Source organism: Henckelia pumila, chromosome 3 (genome assembly GCF_033568475.1).
Source record: "Henckelia pumila isolate YLH828 chromosome 3, ASM3356847v2, whole genome shotgun sequence".
NCBI classification, from domain to species: domain Eukaryota; kingdom Viridiplantae; phylum Streptophyta; class Magnoliopsida; order Lamiales; family Gesneriaceae; genus Henckelia; species Henckelia pumila.
In genome coordinates, this window is record NC_133122.1 from 73885005 (window position 1) to 73898835 (window position 13831).

General features: G+C 33.1%; 1 long non-coding RNA gene across 1 annotated transcript; it reads left to right on the plus strand.

Annotated features, from left to right (window-relative positions):
- The first annotated feature begins 2472 nt into the window (after window positions 1-2472).
- LOC140892428 (uncharacterized) lies at window positions 2473-13623 on the plus strand. The gene is made up of 5 exons (XR_012152823.1): window positions 2473-2689; window positions 4573-5085; window positions 12725-12784; window positions 12889-12921; window positions 13396-13623. It is a non-coding gene; the product is annotated as an uncharacterized lncRNA (long non-coding RNA).
- The last annotated feature ends 208 nt before the right edge of the window (window positions 13624-13831 follow it).

A 13831-nucleotide genomic window follows, 5' to 3' on the forward strand; every position in this document is an offset into this window, starting at 1 on the left:
ACAATGTGCATCGCGTGCCATCGAAAGTAAGGCACTATCCGCAGCATACGATGTCCGCCGTCGTTTATATTATTAACGGTGTGCACAGCACACTGTTGCTGAGGTGTTTATATTAAAAAAATTTTATGGTACGCTGTTCATAAGATATTTCGTGGCGTAAAAAGTTTGATGTTAATGGAGTGTTTGTATAAAAAAAATTTAGCGCTTAGTGTACAGTGCAATTAATTAAGCATGTTAACTGATGAAACAATGAAATCAAATTAAACAATTTTGGTTTAGATAACATACAATTTGAAGATAGTTAAATGGGCTGCAACTTGATTTTGGTTAAAATTATCAACGTTACTATTTTTTTGGAGAAGACTGATATCACAACCTTTGCAAATATCATTCCCAAGACCGCTACCACCAACACTTGAAACCTACATATTAAGATAAAACACAAACAGACCAGTTTCAGAAACCACATGAAAATCGAAGAAAATACAATTAACCACAAGTTTTATGTGAAGTTCCACTTCGAAATATGTTCTAATCAATACCAGATTTCAAAATTACAATAGGTGCAAAACATTATTCTTCATACAGAACGGTTTCAATCATTTTTGCAGCAGGTAGAAAAGAGAAAAAAATTAACCTTAAGAAAACTGGCACGTGGGAATTTTTGGGAAACGTGTTGCAACATCTGCAAGTTTTCCTTGTTGCCGATCTTGCCGCAGAATAGCACTACACATAACCGTGGAATCTCATGGAAAATATATAAATTACTTGAATTAAAATAGTGATAATAATATAAACGAGGACAGATTCTTCTGTGTTTTTATCATGTTTGCAACAAAATTTTTCATTAGAAACTTCAATAAATATCATTGTGCAACATAGTTTTTGGTGGATCGCTCGACTCGGTGATTTAAATATCATGGTTTTACTTTTAATTAGGAAAGTGAAGTTATATATTGATTTGACTACTTAAACTAGAAGAATCGGCGTTGTGCAACTCCCAGGACCAAGTAGCTTTCAATAAATCATCAAACACATAAAACAAGATAACGTTGTTACTTATTGTGTCTAAGAAGATCATAACAGTAAACAAATAGATGAATGATTAGTGGTCAAAGGTAAACCTGAACAAACTAACAATAAATTTTTCAAACATAAAGCAGACAAACTAGAAATACTAAAAACGGAACCTGTGTGTAGCACCTAAAATTCAATCTATTAAATCGCATGCATTAAATTAAATAAATATTATTATTATTATTTTTAAGTTTAATCGATTTAAAATTCTTTATCTTAATTATTTGTTAATAAAATATTAATTATTTATTTAAATATTTTTATCGTACAAACTATTTAATTAATACTTTTAATTGCCTAAGTTTAATTGCCAAAATGATTTTTATTTTGCAACTTATTTGTTTTAAATATTTTAAAGGTTTAAGTTTGCTTAATTAAATGATTTTAATTATTTAGTTTATTCGTTTAAATGATCCTAACTGTTCCACTTATTTATTTAAAATTAAAATAAAATGATTTAAGTTTATTGAATAGTTATTTAAATTATTTTAACTGTTAAGCTTATTTATTTAAATATTTTTGGATTGTCCAACTTATTTGTTGTAAATAACTTAAGTTTAGCGGTTAGTTATTTTAAATCATTTTAAATGTCTAGCTTATTTATTTAAATTCTTTAAATTGTCCAAGTCGTTTTAAAGATTTTTATTTCGCTTGTGTATTTTATTTGCACGACATTTAAATAATCATTTAGTTTATTTAAATTATTATAATCGCTCTATTTATTATTTAAATATTTTATTTAACATTGTGACATCAAAATAACTAATGTATTGATTTTAATTTCTAAGTTAGTGTTTAAATCTCTTCAAATGTTTATTTGTTTTTGTGACGCCTAAACTCCATAATTTAAATTTCATGTCTAAATTAGCTTGGATATTTAAATTTATAAAATTCGTGGTGGTTTAAATGATTTAAATTTTCTTAGAATTTAATTGCTCAAGTATTTAAATTTAATTACTTGAGATACTTGAAATTAGTGACATTCGTCTCCGGCACGCGGTAAAGGTGGACACGGCGGGAAAACCTCATATTCTAAATTTTGATGACCTAAAATTCTTGAGAGTTGAAGAAAATAAAAAGAAAATTTTATTTTAAATTTTCCGGGTAAAGAAAATCGCGTATGTGCATTCTTGCGAGTAATTTTTATTATTTTTTAAAATTAGCCTTTTTGGATCCGAACTAATGAAATTCTAATTTAATATTTAAATTGAAGATTTTAGACTTAGAAATTTAAAATGAGTGCAATTCTACAACTTAAATTTGTAATATTCAAACTAGCACTTTTATTAGTAAAAAAACACTTTTGGATTTGTTCTACTCTCACACACTCACACCTATACATACATACATTTATTATATCACACCATAAATTAAAACCCTAGCCCTACACCCCCTCATCAGGCGCCATTCACTCCATCTCAATCCTCCCTCACGCCATCTTTCATCCTCCCCCATTTTTCTTCAATCGGCTCCTCAATTCTTGCCGGCCGTCCTCCTCCAGCTACCTTCTGCCTTCAAGCCGCCTCAAGGTCACTCTTAAGAGAAAATCCAGCTGCTGGTCGTGGTTATTAGAGCATCAGCCGTCCCCTTCTTCCTTGTTCTTCAAGTTGAGGCAAGAAAATCTCCTTCATCATTTAAAACCCAAGCATAGGTTATAAGTTTTTGGCCTTTCCTTTTTATTTAGAAATTTTGCATATTTTCAAGTGTAAATGGGTGTGTTTGTTTGGTTTTTCAGTAGGCAAGGAGTTTGGGGATTGATCTTTGTGTATTTTAATTGCTAGCTTGCATATTGATCATGTATGGGTAATTTCTTGCATATAAATGGAAATTTGGGTCTATAAATTCAAAAGTCAGAATGTATATGAGGTAATTCTGCCCATTTTTATGTGTGCATGAAGTGTTTGAAGCCTCTTATGGTGTTATGCAAGTCACATTGTATTTATGTTTTGAAATGTTGCAAAATGTATTGAGTTTGTGTTGTTTGAATCGAAATTTTGGAAGGAATGGATGAAAGGAGTGGAGGGGCTGCCCATGGGGTGTTCATGGGATTAAACATGTGTTTTTGAATGAGGTTTAGGTGGATTATAGGGCTAGTTATTGGGAATTTTGGTTGGAATGTTGGTTAGTGTAGTTTGACGGCATCGGGCGAGCGTTTTGGAGTAAATGATTGAACGAGCTAGCGCCGGGAAAGCGACTAGCACATGAACCCTTTGCTGGTCATTTAGGGACCCTTAGAGGATGCTTGGTTGAGTTTTTGAGGTGTTAAGTCATGCGGAGTGAGTTGGAGAAGCCTCAGTATTAATGGCGCCAAAACTGAATTTTCCACCTACGAGTATAGCCTCAAAGATTTTGGTTCTGATGGATTCCTTAGCAAGACTTTGGCATGGTATACCTCTGATTTTCTTAATGTGTGTGATGTTAGGGTCGTTTCGGTGCGAATTGGGCTCATTTCGGCTAAGAATCGAGTAGGTTATGTGCATTTTAAGTTGGACAAATGCGAGCAGATTTTTCTAACAACTATGGGCTGTCCGGGAATTTAAATCGTTTGGGTTGTTCGGGCCATTATAAAAATGTAAATACTGGTTGTAGGATCATTTTAAGGTGCGTTTGAGGTGCCGGTTCAAATGGAAAGCCCTTTGGATTTTAATAGGATGAGTTATGAATTTTATGGGTTAACCGCTCGAGTTAGGCCCTTGTGAGCGTAAACTTATGTGGAAGGAGAAAAACCTTTAAGGCGAGAGTGCTCCCCTACACTCCAATCATCCATAAAAAATTCATGTCATGCTATCTTTTGAGTTTATGTCATTTAAATTATTTAACGCCCATTTAATTCGCGTGTGTGACTTCAAATTCATTTAATATTCTAGTCCCAAAGTTTTAATTAAAGAATGCTTGTAAAGGTGAAAATTGAAATGTGAAAAGGTTAAATTAAAGAAAAAGTTAAAGAATGATGTGAGTTGGTTGTGATTTAGAAGTGCAATGATGGGTCGGGGGATGCCCTGACTCACTTGCCAAATGAGACGTGTAGTACGGTGTTTAATGGGAGACATCCCGGCATCCCTACCAAATTCAGACGTGTAGTACGGTGTTTAATGGGAGAAATCTCGGCATCCCTACAACCAGACATGTAGTACGGTGTTTAACGGGAGAAATCTCGGCATCCCTACCAAATTCAGAGGGGCAATGTGGTGTTTAACGAGAGAAATCTTTGCATCCTTGCCGGCATTGTATACTATAGTAATTGATCGATCAAAATCATAGTCACAATCGAGGATCTAAATTCACAAGTAAATGAAAAGGATAAATGATTCATGAATGTTACTTTTCATTGCATATTGTTATTGTTTCTACTTCGGCCATGTTATGACACTTTTCTTTCGTGTGAATTATCATTGTATACTTAGTACTACATTTAGTACGATGCATTATTTTGAACCCTTGTTGTATTATTTAAATCTTGTTGGGCTTTTAGGCTCACTACTATGTTTGGTGCAGGTTGTACTTTGTTAAGATCGAGGGGCATGACTCTCGAGTGGACTGCGATGCGGGCACGGCACATCCCTCCGACCTATGCTTTTCTTCCGCAGAAGTTTATTCAAACTTAAATGTTATGAAGTATTTATTTTTTTTATTTGGCAAATGTAAATGAAATGATTTTTAAGATTTGTTTCTTGGTCTGTAAGGATTAAATTGTAAAATTTTGATGGTTGTGATGTTGAACCTTTTTCCCTAGTTTCTCTTTCATTTATTCTGGACTAGTTTATATGTGTTGTCGGTTGCTTTTGTTGTTTGGTATTTGTGTCAGATGGTTTTAAAATAAACAGATGAGTCATGTCAAAATTTTTGAAAAACCTGCATTTTTATTTAAGTTTATTTACAGTAGAAGTTTAGGGTCATCTCAGTTGGTATCAGAGCATGGTTCTGGTTTGGGTTGTGCTTACTGCCGGTTGCAAGAAACTCGAGAAGTTTCGCCTCAAAGTCTGTAAGTTTTAAAGAATTTTTTTTAATGTTAGTCATACTTAAATTCATACTTTAAATGTTTTGATGTCATCCATTTTAAAATATTTTCAAAATTAGGTATTTAATTTATTTAAATGTGTGGCTTAGTGTTAATTTTGTTTAAATATTTCTTTTAGTACTCTAAAGAATATTATTCAAATGTTTATTTTTATGGCATGCGACTTTATATTAAGCGGGGTTGGTGTACTAATATTTTTTCCAGTTTTAGACAGTACGTAGAAGTTGTATTAGTTATTAGGAAGTTTTAATGATTTTTATGGGATTGTAAGAGTTTATAGAAAAATATTAAACTTGTGCATTAGGAAATATTAAATGTTATGTTGTTGTAATTCATTCTCTTACGAATGAATTTTAGTTGGATACAACTAAGTGCATAGTTGTTTAGAAATTTATCGACATATGCTTTGTCAGTTAAGTTATTGAATCGAAACTCGTGCGAGGACTTGGGATAAGCTTAAGGAATCATTTCTATTTTTTTGTGTGAACACCGAATTTAGGAATGTTGTGCGCTAGAATTAAAGTAAAGGATTTAAAATATAGTTAGAGTCCTAATTGATAGCTTCAAAACCAATTTAAAACTGCATGCCTCCATATTTCTGTACTACAACAGGAGGCCATAGCTTTGTTATTGATGATTTGCGTATATCAATCAAGTTTTAAAGGATGTTTAAACAATTTCTTGATATTTTATTTATTTAGTTAGTTATTTTTCCATTTTTGCATTGTTTGACGCAGATGGGAATTTTTCTTTTTTTTTCTTGATCTTATTTTGGTGGTTGTTGCTGTTGTGTTGAGAATTTTACCAGCTATGCTATGGGTTGTTGGAAGTAAGTTCTTTTGTCAAAGAGTTGAGTCGACCAAGGATTCGGGTCGTTGGTTGTAACTGGTAACTGTGTTCAAGCGTTGTTAGGATTGATTGCATATTATGAGAAGAAAAGAATTACGAGTGGTGGATTTGGGAGATAAGTTAGAATGTTGAAGAAGCATCGGTTTAGGTAGAAAAAAAAATCTAGAAGTTGAGTTAAGCAAGTCATTAGACTAAGCAAGATGAGTTCCCATTTTCTTGGAATATTTCACTTATTACTATGTGCTTTTGAATTTGGATTATATTTTGATTCAATAGTGTAGCTAGGACTTGACTTTAATGTTTAAGATGCATGCTTGGGTGACAGGTAAGACTTTAGAAGTGGGTTCTTTCTATGGACAATATACAAAGTTATCAATTGGTTCTGCTAGGCTGCTAACAGTAAGAAATTATTGTTGTCCAATCTTGAGGTTATTGTGGATTTTTTTTTTTCTAGTGGCTGCTGAAAATTTAAATTTCGTTACTTTAAGTTGTTACTACAAGATTAATGGGTGTAATTAGTCCAGTTGCAGTAGGTTGTCTAAAAGTTGAGGTATCAGCCATTTAAGTTTCTGTCCTTATCAAATTTAAGGTCTGAAATTTTGTTATTGAGTATGAATCAGGGTTTGGGACTCGTAGAGGAGTTTTGATAAGAGGATCAGCTATAAGAGATTTTGGAAGAAGTTTTAAATGATTTTAGACGCTTGAATAAGTCCAGTGAGACGATTAAGGATTTTCGAAATTTTGTGGGCAGCAAACTTCCATTGAAATTTTCATTTCTAAAATGATATCTGAAATTATTTGTTTGCATAAAAAATATTTTTGAGGAATGAGTTGACTTGTGAAAAAAAAAATTAAGAAATTGTTTTGGCAACGAAAATATAATTTTGAAAGCATGGACTTTGATAGCTCCTGTGCATAAATTATTTATTTAAAACTTTTAAACATGTCTTTCAATGATTTTTGAGGAGCTTTGACTTCGACTAATGATGTAGAAAATTTTGAACTGCACTTCATGATTTTTATTTTTTTTTTAGAAAACCATTTTATTGAAGCTATCTGTTTAGGAAGATGAGTGGTTGGTTGTTAAATATTTTGGGAACTTGGGAATTTCATAGGAGCTCGAGTCCTATAGAGCTTGATCGGTAAGTAGATATTAAACACCATCACTTGCGGGAAAGCTTTTAATTTATGGTTGAGACCTACATAAATCATTTATTGATTTCACGGACTCTAATGCTTGAAGTTGTTATTAGGGATCTAAAGTTATCAGATTAAGGGAAGTATCAGACCTTGTAGGAATTTATGTGGAGCATTGATCAATAGCGGAGGATATAAGATTAGAGAAATGTAAGTCGTACATTAACTTAAAGGTCTAAGAATTTGTAGGTTATGGAACTTATGAGTTGCAATAGGAAGATATTCGTAGGTTTGCAATTTAGATTAAAGGTAATTTGGTGTAGTGATAAAATTAATTTTAAATAAAATCACTCGAGAGAAAATAAGAACTAGGAATTTATAAGACAGTAAAAGTTTGCCAGATCCTTGATGATAGATATCAATAAGCATCAGAGTGCGCAGCGAAAGCCAACTAGCGTAAACTCTTATGGGTGCGAGGTAAGAAGAGTTAGTGTTATTATGGTCTAAGGTATTCGAACCTGGTTAGTAAGTTTTGAATTTCGAGGACGAAATTCTATTTAAGTAGGGAAGGAATTGTAGCACCTAAAATCCAATCTATTAAATCGCATGCATTAAATTAAATAAATATTATGATTATTATTTTTAAGTTTAATCGATTTAAAATTATTTATCTTAATTATTTGTTAATAAAATATTAATTATTTATTTAAATGTTTTTATCGTACAAACTATTTAATTAATACTTTTAATTGCCCAAGTTTAATTGCCAAATGATTTTTATTGTGCAACTTATTTGTTTTAAATATTTTAAAGGTTTAAGTTTGCTTAATTAAATTAAATGATTTTAATTATTTAGTTTATTCGTTTAATTGATCCTAACTGTCCCACTTATTTATTTAAAATAAAATTATTTAAGTTTATTGGATAGTTATTTAAATGATTTTAACTATTAAGCTTATTTATTTAAATATTTTTGGATTGTCCAACTTATTTGTTGTAAATAACTTAAGTTTAGCCGTTAGTTATTTTAAATCATTTTAAATGTCTAGCTTATTTATTTAAATGCTTTCAATTGTCCAAGTCATTTAAAGATTTTTATTTCGCTTGTGTATTTTATTTGCACGACATTTAAATAATCATTTAGTTTATTTAAATTATTTTAATCTCTTTATTTATTATTTAAATATTTTATCTAACATTGCGACATCAAAATAACTAATGTATTGATTTTAATTTCTAAGCTAGTGTTTAAATCTCTTCAAATGTTTATTTGTTTTTGTGACGCCTAAATTCCATAATTTAAATTTCATGTCTAAATTAGCTTCGATATTTAAATTTCTAAAATTCATGGTGATTTAAATGATTTAAATTTCCTTAGAATTTAATTGCTCAAGTATTTAAATTTAATTACTTGAGATACTTGAAATTAGTGACCTTCGTCTCTGCCACGCGGTAAAGGTGGACACGGCGGGAAAACCTCATATTCTAAATTTTGATGACCTAAAATTCTTGAGAGTTGAAGAAAATAAAAAGAAAATTTTATATTAAATTTTCCGGGTAAAGAAAATCGCGTATGTGCGTGCATTCTTGCGCGTAATTTTTAATATTTCTTAAAATTAGCCTTTTTGGATCCGGACTAGTGAAATTCTAATTTAATATTTAAATTGAAAATTTTAGACTTAGAAATTTAAAAAGAGTGCAATTCTACAACTTAAATTTGTAATATTCAAACTAGGACTTTTATTAGTTAAAAAACACTTTTGGATTTGTCCTACTCTCATACACTCACACCTATACATACATACATTTATTATATCCAGTGTTTTAAAAAGCGTAGCGTTGGCCTGTAGCGTTTTTGTGCTGTGATAGCGTAGCATAAATAGAGCAGTGCATAGCGTAAGCTATTCGTGCACACCAATTAATTAATTAAAAAATTAAAAATATACTTATATAAGTAAGAATTATACTTAAATTGATAAATAGTGACATAATTAGTTATAAAACCATAATAATTTAGAAAGTTTTACAACTTGAACGACATAATCTAAAAATAATCGGTATCATCCAACTCTACATTACTATCATCATCAAGACTATCTACGGATCTAGGGTTCATCTTCTTCACCTCCTAAATCAACTCTGGAAATTTCGATTCGCAGCTTAAGTTTCTTTGGCCTTCGCTGATTTTTGAATCGCCTTGGACGTAGGGAACGAGCAGAGCAAGACTCGCCTTTCAACTGGACGTGAGAAACGGCCAGTGGGTTCGACCTTTTACGTCAAATAAAATCATTAATGGGCCTCTAATTATTTTTGCCCAAATAGCGTGGGCTTTGTGCGCCATAGCCCAATGGCGCACGCTATTTGCGCTAAAGCGCTCCAGGCTGGCAAAAAGCGTGCGCTATTTGAGCTTTTCGCTACAGGCTGAGTGCTACGTAGCTCTCAGCCGAGAAATTGCGCTATAGAGCGCCTCATGGCGTGCTATTGTGTGCTTTTAAAAACACTGATTATATCTGTAAGGGCCGAAAATATTAAATTATTAATTATGAGATTTGAGAATTAAATTCCATATTATGGGCTAATATTTATTTGAGAAGCTAAGGAAATTATAGAATTAATTTTCGAGTCGAGAATATTTAATTTGAGAATTTATGGATTTTGAGAATTAAATTCCGAGAATTCTTAAATTAAAAGAATAAATATTCGAATTTAATATTTATGGAATTTGAAATTAAATTCCACGTTTCGGAAATTAATATGATTATTTTGACGATGCAAATCGATCAGAGACTGAATTGGAATTATCGACGTTTTGAGGACTAAAGTGCAAACGACCAGGATTATTGAATTTAATCTGAATTTATTTAATTTTAATCCAAGTATATTTAATTTGGGAATATTTAGAGTTTCGATTTAAATTTTAATATTCTTAAATTATTTTGGATTGAAATTGAATTAAAAAGAGGACGAGGACTGAATTGCAATTTATGAAGTTTCAGGGACTAATTTGCCATTTTGGCTAAAGCTATCCAATTTTAATCGATTATCAGCAAAGCTACGTGGATTAACATGATCAAATTCATAATTGAGAGCAGAGGTTCGAACAGGGAGCCGAGCTTCTTCCCTTTCCTTTTGATTTTGCGGTTTCAAATCGCCGTAACTTTTGATCCGCTCGTTCGATTTCAATTCCGAAAAATGTTCTGGAATCCTTGCAATGAGGCCTTCAATTTGATGTAAGGTTTATGATGTCTTGAATAGGTTTTGAAATTCGAATATGGACAGAGATCAGAACGTGATTTTAGTTTTGATGTTCATGCATGTTTATTCATCCGATATTGAAACCGACTTGATGAGTGAATGAACTTAAGCATGAATTCCAGCATGTATATTACGAATTCTAGCTGCTGGTGTAATGAGTGGAGTGCTGTTCTTGAATTGAATAGACGAATGCTTTGGATTAAAGTTATATTCTAAGTTGATATTTCGTCGGTTATCGATTTTCAGTCGTTATGTCGTCGATTGATGTTTTGAAACCATTTTTGATAGTCTACGATTGAGCCAATGATCTAAAGATCATATACTGATTTTGTTAGATGATAATCTTTACATTTCAAACATGTTATGAGCTCAATCAACTCAAGAGGTCGGATTGTGAACCGAGGAAGGTTGCTTGCGGTTTGAATGATTTGTTTGATAGTAGATTGATGTTGTTGTAAGAGTGGGTGCCCAGTGAGCCAACTGTGTGGCTATGGGCTTTGATGACTCTTTGTATAAACAATCTTTTGTTTAATATTATTTACACTTTTATGGCAATGACTTTATATTACTTCATATTGTTATATTGTGATATACTATTGTTGTTTTGATAAAGACCTTGAATATACTATAGTGTATGTAAGATGTGGTAGAACATGGAGATGTCTATCATGAAATACATCTTATAGTCACTGTATGTTCTAAAACCGTTCCTAGTCGATTGAGCCGTCCGATAATAAGGATAAGGATCGCTCGAGTTTGAGACTAGCATTTGCGATGCGGAGTACCACGTTTCATTGGTAGGGAACATGGAGATGTTCGAAGCATGCAAATGGATATTCATAGGATGAATAATCGAACTACCCTATCCGGACTTTCCAAGTGGTTATCACTTATCGAGTGGATTAAGTCCGCGGTTTTGGTTGTACACCATTAGTCCTTACGACTTGAAACATCATGGAGACTCTATATGCTAGTGCTGTGCTTTGACTCGTTTACCGACTCTATGGGGGTCATCAGGTGTCGAGATTGGGTACAGTTACGACACATATAGGAGTCGATGCATTGTTGTCAAGGATTCACCACATACTTGCGAGTGTGGATATCCTATGCGATCTGAGGAGATATTAGTGTGACGAATCTCTGGCCAGAGTACTTGATGTGATTTAAGAAATGGTTTCTTAGTAGCACATGCGATGTCACTAATTTGATCTTCAAGATGTATTGCATAGTTATCGAATCTTGAGCGACTCTCGATATACCAATGGTTGTTGATTCGATCGGGATATTTGGATGAAGGGACCGTACTGTACGCTAACCAAAATCTACTGGTTCTTGTAGGCACTATCAGTGATACCTAGGGAATCATGGGGCGATGTTGCTAGGCGCTTTACCATGATTCGTTGGGCAAGTCGGAAAGTGTTGTTCCGAGTCACAAGGAGTTGTGAGCCCACGGCTAGCTGTATCCCTGAACCATTGAGGGTCACACAGTGTAATGGAGTTTTAATCCCCGTTGAGATAGTTAAATTTAAAGAGTTAAATTTAATGAACTAAGGAGTTGGACTTCTTAAATAAGAGTAAGGGAGTAGGATTTCCTAAAATGACATAGGGATGGACATTTTTGGAAACCACTGAATTCGGATTCAGGAAAATTTATTTTGACTTTAAAATGTGCAGAAATGGTTTCTGTGCACATTGGTGAAATCAGTTCATCAATCGGAGTCACGATGAATTTTATATTAATTTCTGAACGAGCGGGCTTTGCTTGTCGGGCCCCAGCTTATGACTAATAGGCCCTAAGGTGTTAGTGGCCTGCATTATAAATAAGTTATTTCAGTACAGAAATTACACACAACAGCTCATAATTTTTGAGAAGCAAAAATCGAACCCTAGCCTCTCAAAATTTCGGCCGTCCCCTCCCTGTCCTCTGCCCGAGAAAATTCCGGTCTGTGATTTTGAATCGCAGTAAGGAATAGCGAATCAGATTCGTTTATTCTCTTCGCAGAAAACTTCTGATAGATTTTCTAGTGCAATCTATCAGAGGGATTAAACCTCTGTTCGTGGACCTGATTGAAGGAGTTCATCGGTTCCAGGGAGAGACAACAAGAGCAGATAAAATCTGTTGGTGTCCAGTAATCTCGTTGCGAGATTGAAGGTAAAATTTAATAATTGTTATTTGAATTTTACACACACAATAATTTAATCGTTGAATGGTTGATACCCACACCATGGAATTGATCCATGATAAAATTTTAAACTTCCGCTGCACCGGGTATCAATCGTGATTGATCTGAGAGCCGCGTTTTCCAACAGTTGTGATAGCCGATAATTGAACCGAGATGTTCATTGAGATGTTGCTGATGTTGTAGCATCTTTATTCTTCAATTTCAGATTATTTTGAAGTCTATTGACTCGAGAACCTGGACTTCGTTGAAAGAAGAAAAGAAGAAGGTTTGAAATGATGTTTCTTGACGATTGATTGATGATTCTGAATCGAGTTTGAAATGAATGAATAGAACAAAGTTTGATATGATTGTTTTGATGCTATGTTTCAGATTTGAAGCGTTTAAAACAGACGAAATACGAAGGTATAAGACGATATCGAGATTCAGGACTATGATACTCAGGATTTATGAATCTTGAGTAGTCCGCCAAATCACATATTGATTATGTTTTCTTTTGATTGAGAATTTGTTATTGTTTTGATGTTGCCGATCCATCCCAGGTAGTGGATCTTTAATTTTGAGTCGATATGATTTTGATATGATGATGATACGAATTGATTCTATGCCAAGGTCGGAGGACGACTTTATTTTCGAATCCGGAATGATTTTGATAGATGGATATCCATGTCAAGATTGGATACGAATCTTGATGGCAACGATGATTTATGAATCAATTCTGAAGCGAGATATGCGTTATTTTTACTCTATTCTTGAGTTGATATGTTTAGGGTTGATATGAATTTATTTAACGCATTTATATGTCGATTATTCTGAGAATAATTTCTCACCGGAGTTTATCCAGCTGTTGTTTTGTTTTGTATGTGTGCATTGCAACAGGAGGGGCAGGAGCATGGTTGAGACGACCTTGATAGCTCGGGAGAGAGATGTAGCAAGTGTGGACTCAGGTTGTAGGTTGAACGAATGATACTTTGATAGCATAGAACTTGATATGAACTTGTGTTTAAAAGCTCACCTTTGAAGATGACGTGTAGCTTATTGTTTCATATCTTTATGCTATTTATTGGATGTAATAAGCTTATGTTATAATGCATGAAACTTGTTATATGATTATATGCATGTTCTCAGATTTTATAATATGCTTAGACTTGATTTGAATGATGAAATATACTTTGGATTTAGTTTTGACAGCAAAAACTCAGCAGCAGAATTCGAGCAAATAATGGCTCGCTCGATCGGGTAAAAGTTACCGATCGAGCGAGGCCTGTTTTTCAAGGGCAGTGAATTTGATTTTCTTGCTCGCTCGATCAGTTGC